The sequence below is a fragment of the Volvox carteri genome (genome assembly GCF_000143455.1).
Source record: "Volvox carteri f. nagariensis unplaced genomic scaffold VOLCAscaffold_10, whole genome shotgun sequence".
Lineage (NCBI taxonomy): Eukaryota > Viridiplantae > Chlorophyta > Chlorophyceae > Chlamydomonadales > Volvocaceae > Volvox > Volvox carteri.
Window position 1 is genome coordinate 484,549 of NW_003307553.1, and position 11,025 is coordinate 495,573.

The following is an 11,025-nucleotide window of genomic DNA, read 5'->3' on the forward strand; positions in this document are numbered from 1 at the left end:
TCCCGATAGAGGGGAAGTGGGTCGCGGCTAGTCAGGGGGAGGCTTGAAGTATGAGATATACCTCCCCGTCCAGCACTCAAGGCCCCACTGCTACGGCTCACCCAGCTGCCGCTCAACAGGCGCTCCTGAAGGCCCCTTTAATTTTCCCAGGGATGCGCGACAACATCCCCGCGCGCTGAAGGCAAAGGCCAGCAGCCAGGCCCTCGCCGGGGTTCAGAAATCCCAATTCCTGCCGCCGTCCGGCTGTATCCCCCTCCGCAAACCAACCCATTTTACTCCATCCCGTCCCATCCCATTTCGACAAGGCCAGGCCGCGGCCTTGAGTGAGCTGTGAGACACTTGGGACAGAGGCGCGTACACACGAGGACACATGTGTGTGTCGGTGTTCACGCACGTCGTGTGCCCTCATGCATCTGTATGCGTGTATCTCCTATCAAGCCCAGAGACTGGCCCAGAGGCATCAGGAGCGATCCCGTCGTGCCATGTCCAGGAGACACACACACACACACTCTCTCTCTCCCTCTCCTGGCTGCGTCAAGACCGGCCCCATGCTACACAGCTCCGCTGAGCTCCCGCCCCCCCCCTTCCCTCCCTGCGAGCCACACAGCCCCGGCTCTTCGTAGTGGCATCCCTGATGGGCTATTGGCTAGGCATCAAGGACATGATACGCACCTGTGGCTTCCGAGCTGCTGCGTCCCCTGGCTGCGGCTGCTGCGGCCCACCGCCTCCTGGGTTGAGGATTTTCGGGTCATCGGCACACATGATATGTGTGGAGGTCATTATGCAGGGAGAGAGGAGCTTGCTGCTCGTGTTCAGAACATCAGCGCTGATGCAATCAGGCCTGCTGTCACGGCACGGACAAACCGAGCCCGATCCCTTCGCGCATGGTACATTGCCATCTGTCCCTCGTTTCCTTTTCCAGACACAGCAGCTGGGGCCCCCGCTGCACCTCTTCCGTCCCACCCTGGCCGCCCAACCGCTCAATGCATAGCCAGAATGTTCGGTTCGATTTCGCGACCGTATGACCGTGCGGCTAACCCACCACGCTCCCTATGGGAGAGGGGTCTTAGTAGACTGAGCTAATTTTAAAGGCCGTTGCCTAAAGCACCAGACGTGATACGGCACCCCACTGGCCCCGCATCTGCCCCGGTCTAGGGGAGACCCGCGGTGGAAGACACACGCGGTGGACACGGAAGACACACGCGCATAACGACGGTTACCCTCGGTGCTTCCCCGGCCACCAACCCCAATGGTGCAACAGCCAGGCGCGCGCTGATACCCTGATCATCCGAACCAGACCCCACCAAGATTCCCAAATGCCGCCGAAATAGGTTGCTCTTAGTTACGCGTCGCACTGCGCCCACCTGGCTCCTCCCCATCCCGCCCGGAGGCCGCCCGCTCCGTGTTGACCGCATAGACCGCACCCTGCAGATGGGAGACGCAATGGCGGTCGGGTTTCAGGCATGGCGTTGCGTAACACAAGGCCACGGGAAGGGAGGGACGGGAAAACAGGCGAGGTTAGAAAATGCCATACTGTCAGACCCAAATCAAGGTATTCTTAAGAGTCAATGTTGAGCTCCGAAACTAAGGGCCTAACGTCGTGATGACTCGTGTAGCCGCACAAGCTGCCGCTGCCCCAGCCAGCTTCACCCTGGCTCAAAACCAAGGGTGCGCCATCACTCTCCGGGTCAGTTCCTGCCCATCCCACCCACCCCCTCCCCCTTACTCAACCTCTTGTGGTTAACACCGGAACGCACATTTCTTTTCCTGAACTCGCCGACCCTCATGCCTAGTCTCCCTTTCAAGCCAAGCCTTGCCTTCAGCAGCTCTCACCTGAAGGAAGCGGAACGCCACCAACTTCTGAATGCAATCCAGAGCCACCTCAATCACCTCGGGCCGCAAGGTATCCACCGCCAGGCGGAAGATGCCAATGATGCGGTCACAGACAGGGTCGGGCAGTGCCGAGTCCGTGCGGGGAACCAGATCCGGAAGCTCAGGATCCACGGAGGACTGCGGCTGCGGCAAACCCGGTGCTGCTCCAGGCGGCCGAGAGCTGGCCTCGCTTACGTGAACAGACTCGCGAGTTTGTATCTGCGGTGCGGAGGCTGGGCCATGATCCCGGCTGCTGCTCCCGCTTGCGGCCTCGCCCCCACCTGAGCCATGTTCGGCCGCAGCGGCAGCTGCGTCGTCGTCGGCTACCCCGAATGTGGCGTGTGCCTCAGCAGCTGACTCCGGTGCCCGGGGTTTATCCCCGGTGACCTCATCCGCTGGCTGTTGGGCCTGCGGCCGGCCGTCTGAGGAGTCCCGGCGTGTGGCGTTGCCAGTCTGCGCAGCGAGGTCCGCGGTGGAGCCCACATCGTTGCGTCCGTAGATAAGAAGGCGCGGGCCTCCTGCCGTCCCAGCGGCTGGAATGATCAAGTGCAGCTCGTCGAGGAAAAGCCTGCATTCCTCGTGCAGCTTCGCGTACTTGCGCGAGTTTGCAACTTTGCATATCTTCCGAAGTGCAATTGCCACTATCTCCGCTGCAGGGTGGTAAACCTGCTCTGAAGACATGGCCGCTGCAGCTGGATAAATTTAACCCCAGAATGCCCTGCGGTGTGCACGGGGCAATCCTTTCGTGAAAGAGTCTCATAGGTTGCAAGCTTTATCATGGGATCAATCTGAATCGTGTTAGACCGCTCACGCTTTTCTCCAGGGTCCAACACCTGCCACAGTCCACAGCAGTTTACGAAGCACCTCCTCGCCAAGCCCTCTTGCCGCCTTGCCGCAATACACCAGCAAGCAGCATGGCTAAGCTAGTAAAAAAGCTTGTCTTCACTAAGTCATCTGCCAAACCGATCGTGCCTTGACAGTCAAGAGATAAAGTTAGCGCTAAAATTAGGAAGCAGTCCTGTGCCTCAATTGATGGCAATTGTCCAGATTGATGCTAATTGTCCAGATTGTTGTTATGTGGTTGGTACGTGGAGGTTGCGGGAAAAATGCAAGGCCCTTCACCACGGCCAGGTTATAGTAGTTGGAGTTGGAGAATAGACTACGCTAGCAAAATAATGGTGTGAAAACTTTTGGTATCAGCAAGTAGCATGGGCCGTAGCCTCAGATTATTAGTTGTTGCTTCAGAGACACATGTCATTTTCTGTTTCACATAATGGAAGAGAGAAAAGGACTGAGGGGTCCGAAGAAGACGGGCCTTACGAACGGAGAAAGAGACACCGCAGCTGAACTAACGCAGGCTGCGCCGGGCGGGCGGGCGGGCGCGCGCTGAACAACAAAAACAAGATAAACAAAAACAAAGATAAGATAACCAGCTTAATGCACACTATAAATGACGGCCCTGAGGACACGGGCCGTTGCGAAACAGTTAGTCTAACAGTTACGCACTGGGCCTTACGCCCAACTAACCCAGCTTACTGAACACAAGCTCGCGTAGTTGTTGCTTTAGAGACAAATGCCAAAGGAGAAGGTACCCCCCTTTGGGGCTGAAAAACGAAACCACCAAACCGACGCAACGCGTCGACCCGCAAGAGGGCCAAAGAACGCGAGAGCTGCCAGACAGGCGTGCACACCGAAAACGAACAGAGCTCCCGAAGCCAAACGCCTCAACGACCTCCAAATGGCACCCCAGCAGCAAGGGCGGCGAACGCACCACCTCGACGCAGTAGACGCAAAGGAGCTCACAATCCGAACGCAAAGCGCCAATCACACTCCACAAGAACTAGGCCAAACCAGCGCTCCCCGACCGCGCACAGACTGACCCACCGACCACCGACGCGACGGATCACTCAACAGACGCTGACGGACGCCCACTGAAGGAAGGGACGACAGACGGCCGAAATGCCAACACATGTGCCCGCTCAGGGGTGACCAAACGGCCAATTAGGGGTGACTTGAACTGAAACACCGGCTCTGCAATAACGACCGCTCCACGCGCCCAGGACAGCAGAGAGAACGGACGAAGAAAGACAGATCCTAACACGACAAACAACAAGGCCAAGGCCACCTCCGAGCCAACGGGCACAACGGCCAACAGCTCAAAGAAGCCACACATCACCTGCATTTTAGGCCAACACAAAGAGGCCAACAGAGCGACGCTGCAAATGCGCCCAACTACTACAAAAACGCCGCCAGCAGGGACATGCCAGAAGAAACTCCAGGCCTACCGCGACACAGAAAAATCACAAACGCAGCAAAGCGACGCAAAGACTGCCAGGGCCAATTAGCACCAACCCGGGACATGGCAACCTGGGCAAGCTGCAAAGACACGCGGAATGGGGCGACCGAGCGAGCTGCAGCTGCGACACCAATAAGTTATCAATGACCGAGGGTGACGCAATAAACTGCAGAAACAGCGAGAAACGAACCCAATCAGCGCCAAAGTACTGTTCGAACGAAGTCCAGATCCAGCGGCAATGGAACCGGCGGTACCACCAGACATCAAACCAGCGAAACCGCTCCGAAAACACGGAAATTCCAAACGCTGGCAACACAAAGCGGAAAAAAACCGACTACTTGCGCGATGCTTCCTAGCGCACACCTTCGCACAAAAACCCTTCCTATTCGCTCCACGCAACTGCAAATCCGCTCCCCTGTGCAATATACACCTTAAGGCGGTACCTCATTGGTGGTCCCATTGCCCCTGCAACGTATTGCGCTCCCCGCGCCGGAGTGAAATGCTTGGAAAGCGCCCCTAGCGGGGCACACGACCCCACAACTGCAGCGCCATACCGACCGATTGGATGCCACGAAAGCGCCCACTCTACGACTGCACCCGCACTGCCACGACCTGCCAGGAAGGCCGGGGTAGATAGGAGCTCGACCCACCCTCGCCCGGCGCAAACAGCTCCGTATTCGAAGGCAGGAACGCAAGGTCAACCGCCAACTCCATCAACTGTTGCCACCAAGGTTGGGCCGTCCAGTACGGCACGACCAGTGTGAGGCGCGCTCCCTCCTCGCGCACTTTCTGCACCACACGGGCAAGAAGTCGGGGTCCAAGGGTGAGCAGCCATAAGCATTAAGCCCAGCCCACGATTGCAAGAGCGCATTGACCCCCGACGAGCCCGGGCAGTGGTGGCACGAAAAGGAAACCGGGAGATGTGTGTAAACATGCGTGGCAGATAAATCGACATGGTGGGAACTGAAACGGTGCTCAAAAAACGGGGGTGCAAACGGTAGTCATCACGGTCAACCCAACACGAGGCTTCATCTGCCTCGTTATCAGCACTGGTAACTCGCTCAACTTGTAAATCAATACTGTGCTGCTGCATGAACTCCCACAACAACTGTAACTCTGCATGCAGGGCTGGGGAGCCCGAGGAAAGGCGCCCCAGCGTTGCTTGCGTGCACATGTTGTCCTCCCTGATTAAAACAAACGGAAGAAAGGACTCTAATGGATGACGGACAGCGCGCAAATCCTTCCAGTCGATGTGCTCGTAAAGCTCTGGTGCCGACCAATGCCGACCGCGCACCACACGATCATGCAGGACCGCGCCCCACGATTGGAGTGATGCATCCACCGAAAGCTCAACTGCACCAGGACCCTGGTGAATAGCCGCCGAGCAGTGGTGGGTAGGGATGTCCGCCCACCAGTGTACATTCGCGGCATCGTGCCATGTTAGAAGGCTTTGTCATTTTTTGTGCCGGAAGAGGGACCTGCAGAAGCTTTTGTTGCAATGACATGCAAGCCTGAAGGGATGGAACGAAGCAGATCAGAGACATGCGAGGGTAACCCTGTGTTTCGAGTGTGTGTGCTGTCCCGAGGGCACTGTCACCTGATGTACTAATAATACACGGTGCAAGGTAGCCGCCACAGTACAAGGCAGAGTCCACTAGCCAGTGCACGTGTGTGCTTACACCGGTCGACATCTAGACGGGCCTGCCTGTGCCCGTTGCCTGGATGGACTCGCCGAAATTTGCTGCATGCTGCAAGCTGGGATAGCTGGAGCTGGAGCTTGATCAGTTTTATCGGGTAAAGCGATTGATTGGAGGTTCGGGGGATGAAACATCCTTCACCTATTCTCAAACTTTAATTAGGTAAGCGTGTCGGTTGCTTAACTGAACAACAGCACACTGCTGACAGCAGAGCACGCATACTTGCAGCCTGGCGCCATCACACTCTGCCTCGTGTCCCCCCGCTCTTGACTCTGCACTGCCCAACCACACGTTACCTAAACCTCTAGCCTCGGCATACCCATCCCCGGCTTGAGCCCTATCAGCTGACGTCAGCAACAATAGACCCCACCACCACCACCACCAGTGCCAAGCCCTAGGCACTGATGACAAACACGATATCGCTGCGACCTCCCAAGCCCAGAACCGCTCCCGGCCACGGCCCGTTCCCCAGGCCCGCACCACCCACAAATCCCCGCACCCATGCCCGGCCCGAGGCCCTGAGTAAACATCATCCCGCTCGCCGCCGCCTGCACCATCCCGCTCACTGCCGCCTGTGTCTGAGCTCGCGCCACCGACAGTGCCCACAGCACGCGCTGCACGTCCGGCTGTGGCGCTCCCTAAACACTCGCCAGGACCATGCCTGTGGCGCCAAAGGCGTGATTGTGTTGCGGCAACTGTGGCTGCGCCTGGTACTGTAGTAGCGGCAGCGATGAAAGCTGAGGAACATTTAATCTTTAGCGGAGAGAGATATGTAAATTTATCTCACCCTGGAAAGCTACCTTCACGCTACGTTTTATCTGAATTCATTCGATAGAGGAGTAGAAAAGCTAAAAGACGCAATTTAAAGCGGGGTGAAATAAGATATATATCTTCATTCCAAAATGACCTGGTGCCTTCGATTTGGGTGTGGAATGAAGGGTCAAAATGAAGGAATGAAATGAATGTGAATCGAATTTAGAATGAAGGCTCCAGGTTCCCAGAGTGTATGTGACACCATGACGGACTGACAAAAAACCACAGTCGGTAATCAACTTTTAAGGCCTCCCGGGTTAGACGGACCCCCCCTACTCGTGCGGAAATCGGAACTTGTAATTACCATCATGCACTGCAACGAGAACGCACCAAAAAATGAACGCCTACACTATTGCTGTCAGCCATAGGATTCGAAGGTGTGAGGCCATCCGGGGAGCTGACAAGGGGAGGCAAAAGATTTCTTCCCCGACGACGCCCAGACAGCTCAGACCAAGCCCTCAGATCCGATCCAGCTGCTCACAACATCAGGCGTATAAAGGAAATTACCCCAAACAGGGGCTATAGTTCAACCGGTGGACCGCTGCCGCCTCCTCTCAAGGGCAACTACAATGTCAAGCACACGACGGCTGCCGTCCACTAGCGCTGCAGTTACCAACACCACATCGCGGAACACCATCGCCATCGCAGCACCCAACGAAGAGGAACGACGCCAAGCCCACGTACGACATCAACTGTGCTGCAACCCCGCCCTCTCCGCACCCAAATGTAATAGGAACCCAACCCGCACTGAGCCGAGCCCTCCACCCAGCTGTCCGCAAAAGATTCATGGGTGCCATGTGGCAGGAAAGCATGAGACTCCCCCAGCCGCGCTAATAGCTGCAGGCCCCCTGCATTCAGCCATATGGCCATGCATGGCCAGCACCAACAGCCACGAACACAGCCGCTCCACTGCCACTCGCAGCCCTGCAGCCGCAGGTCAAAGAATCACAACCTGCTCACGAGCGCATGCTAGCATGCATAACACATACCTCCTGGGAACATCACGCTTCCTCCTCCTCCCCCTCTCCCTTACTCGCCAACACCTTAAATAACACCACGCAGACATGCTTTCACAACCCTCATGCTCCATCACCCGCCAGGCTTTCGTTGCCTCCCCTGTCTTCAGCATCTCCCTGGCACTTTGCTCCACGTGCTTGGGTCTCCATCACCAACCTGTCACGCCATATGACGTGCTAACAGACATAAGAACCCATCCCGGACTGCCCTGACCATTGCGAGTCGGCCCAAACTCAATATCCACTAAAGCAATTTGGATGGTACGACATTGGCAGCCGCCTCACATCATTTCCCAGTGTCCGCATGCATGGTTGTCCCAAACCAAAAGCAGCTTCCACAGCCCCTGCCGTGTTGCTGCTGTTGCAGGGAGTGAAAGGCATGAGCCAACTTGAGAGAAGAGTGGGAAGACAGTCGACAAGCAGTAGCACAACCGTGTGCTATCCTGTGTATGCCTCATCACACGTGTACCATGAATGGGGACTGTGGGGCCTGCAGCTATGAGGACAGACATACACAGGTGGTGACATTGCACGAGCCCAGCTTGTAACACCAGGCAAAGAGTACTCAGTTGGGAGATGCCAGGGGAGCTGATCCCTCTTACATTCGCCACAAAACAGCAAAGCAAAGCGCACTTTGGTAAAACAAAAGCAGGCCCGGATGTTGAGATGTCTGCTTGCATACACACAACGGGGCTAACGGTTCTGCTCAACATCAACTCTAATACCATGGGCACATGCATGGGCTTCAGTTCCAGCCCGCGGCCGCGCGTGAACTTCGCCACGGCACGGTACAAAGCTGGCCGGTATGTCGCTCCTGTAAACCTAAGGGTCAATCCACTGGGCAGGCAGCGCCGCCGCGAACTGCAGCGCGACGCGAACGCACGGCAGCCCGTACTCGTCTAAAGGGGGAGTACATCGGTCGAGTGGGGTTGGTTAGCGGCTACAATGGCCAGCAAAAGGCGACGGCCGTGTCACAAAGATTTTTAGGCAAGCGCGGTCTTCGTCAACACGGCCACTTGACACGTTTGCCCGCTTGTGTGCTCGACCAACGTGCGCTTTGCTTTGCTGTTTTGTGGCGATGGCAAACTTTGCTGGCATTGCGGCGCGCGACGCGTGGTCTTCGCGATGCAAGCAGATAGCTCGGGTTCAGGACAGATTCCATGGCTTTGTTCATTTCCGTTTACAGCTAGGTCTTATGTAACCCTATGAGTCGATTTCTAGGCCTGAGGCTGTGTCCCGGGGCGGTTGCGCTTACATGGCACCGACAACTGCGGTCGCGCCTTGCAACTTCAGCTCAGTTTGCATGAATAAATCAAATACAACATCACAGTACTAGAGAAGCAGTTTGTTTGAGGAAGTACATGAAAGCGGTACGAACTAACTCCAGGGTGGGCCTCACTTCGAGCCAGGACCCGGCTGTCTTGCCTCGGCATGCCCGAGAATCACTCCAAAACAATACAACAGCATTTCACTACATTATAAATAACTGCAGAAGTCTCTCATACGCAATACACCTGCTAATGTTAACAATCTTTTGTCCATCCGCAGCAGCCATGGAAGCGATTAAAAGAGCAGCTGCAGCAATTAAATATTGAGGCTTCTGATGAGAATGTGAAGCTGGGGGAAGTGGTAAATGAGCTCTGCAAGAACCCCGAGAACAAAATCCTGGCGAGTACAGTCGGATTGTCCAGACCCTCGCGGAATTGAATGCCCGCCGGAAGAACCTAGAGGAGAAACTGCAAGGTGAGATCGTGATGTATCGTGAACCGTGATGGATCCAAGCTCGCCACGATTCTCAACTATTGCAACGAGGACCACGATATGCAGCAGCGCCGCATAATAAGTGTACCCTGCTTTTCGAAGGCTCAGAGCGCCTATCTAGCTATATATCCTGCCTCTTTTTCACCCTTCTGGTTGCATGTCATTTAAGGGGGGCTGATTCCTTGGTACTGATAACCTAGGGAAAACCCCGGGAATGAGTTCCTACACATAATAGGTGTGGCCTCTCTTTGGGTGATGTTATATATGATTTCTCTGGATCTGGATAGGAGAGGTAAGTATACATGAGTCGCACTTATTACCACAGATATGAGACTCAGCATGGGAAAATATCTATTGACTTCAGAAATAGTTTCCCTCTATAGGATTGAACTTCAAATTACCACTGTGCTTTAGATCCGATATTCAGTACAATACCCAGCTGCCTCATGCAGGTACAGCTGTCTGGGTTGATCCCCCTGGCAACACAATACCGCCCTCTCCTATCCAGATCCAGAGAAATCATATATAACATCACCCAAAGAGAGGCCGCACTATTATGTGTAGGAACTCATTCCCAGGGTTTTCCCTAGGTTATCAGTACCAAGGAATCAGCCCCCCTTAAATGACATGCAACCAGAAGGGTAAAAATGAGGCAGGATATATAGCTAGATAGGTGCTCTGAGCCTTCGAAAAGCAGGGTACACTTATTATGCGGTGCTGCTGCAAATTGCGGTTCTCATTGCAATAGTTGGGAATCGCTGTCAAAATCGTATGCCTGTAACAGCCGTCTCTTACCTTAGCTGTTTTAGCGGAAGCAGAGGGTCTCGTCCACGATTGGCGACCCAGCGTTAGGCGTGAGAAGAGACAAGGGAAGTCGGGATTCGAAGACATACGTCGAGAACGGTGACAGCAAGGTCTTGAACCCTGAACACTAGTATAGTGATACGTTAAGTGTCTGGCCGAAGCACTTCACCTGGGTGGCTTAAATGCGGCCCACCTGCCGCCATCTCCATTCCTGGAGTCTTGGTGTCGTACGCTAGGTTGTGATAGCGTACCAGAAAGTGAGTTCGTACAGTTAACGAGTATGGTTCGTAAATACGGGACCGTACCGTTACTGTGATTAAGCTTTAATAGCTTAAAGATATTCTAAGGTAAATGTAGCTTGCTACATCCCTCCCCCTCAGAAGCGAACCGTCCCGGGAGCGTCACCTTTTCTTGCGAGCAGGTGCTTTCCGTTTCGGTTGTTCTGGGGTGCTGTTCCGGGGTGCTACCGAAGGAGGGGTGGTCAGGACCACTTTCCTTTTTGGTGTAGATTGCCCGGACTTTGCCGCCAACCGTCGTTCATAGTCGTCAATAGCTTCGGCCAAGGGAACGGACTGACGCAGGGAATCTTCCGGTTCATAGGTGTTATGACTGGAGTCATAGCCTTCCCATTTAACCAGATATTCTCGACGTGTTTTGCCGGTTCCACCTCGGATTTTCACATCACGATGGTCAAGTAGTGCCTCAACCATGTAATATGGCTCTTCGTCAATTATGAACGGGGGCGGCGGTTGTCGTGTTCCATCGT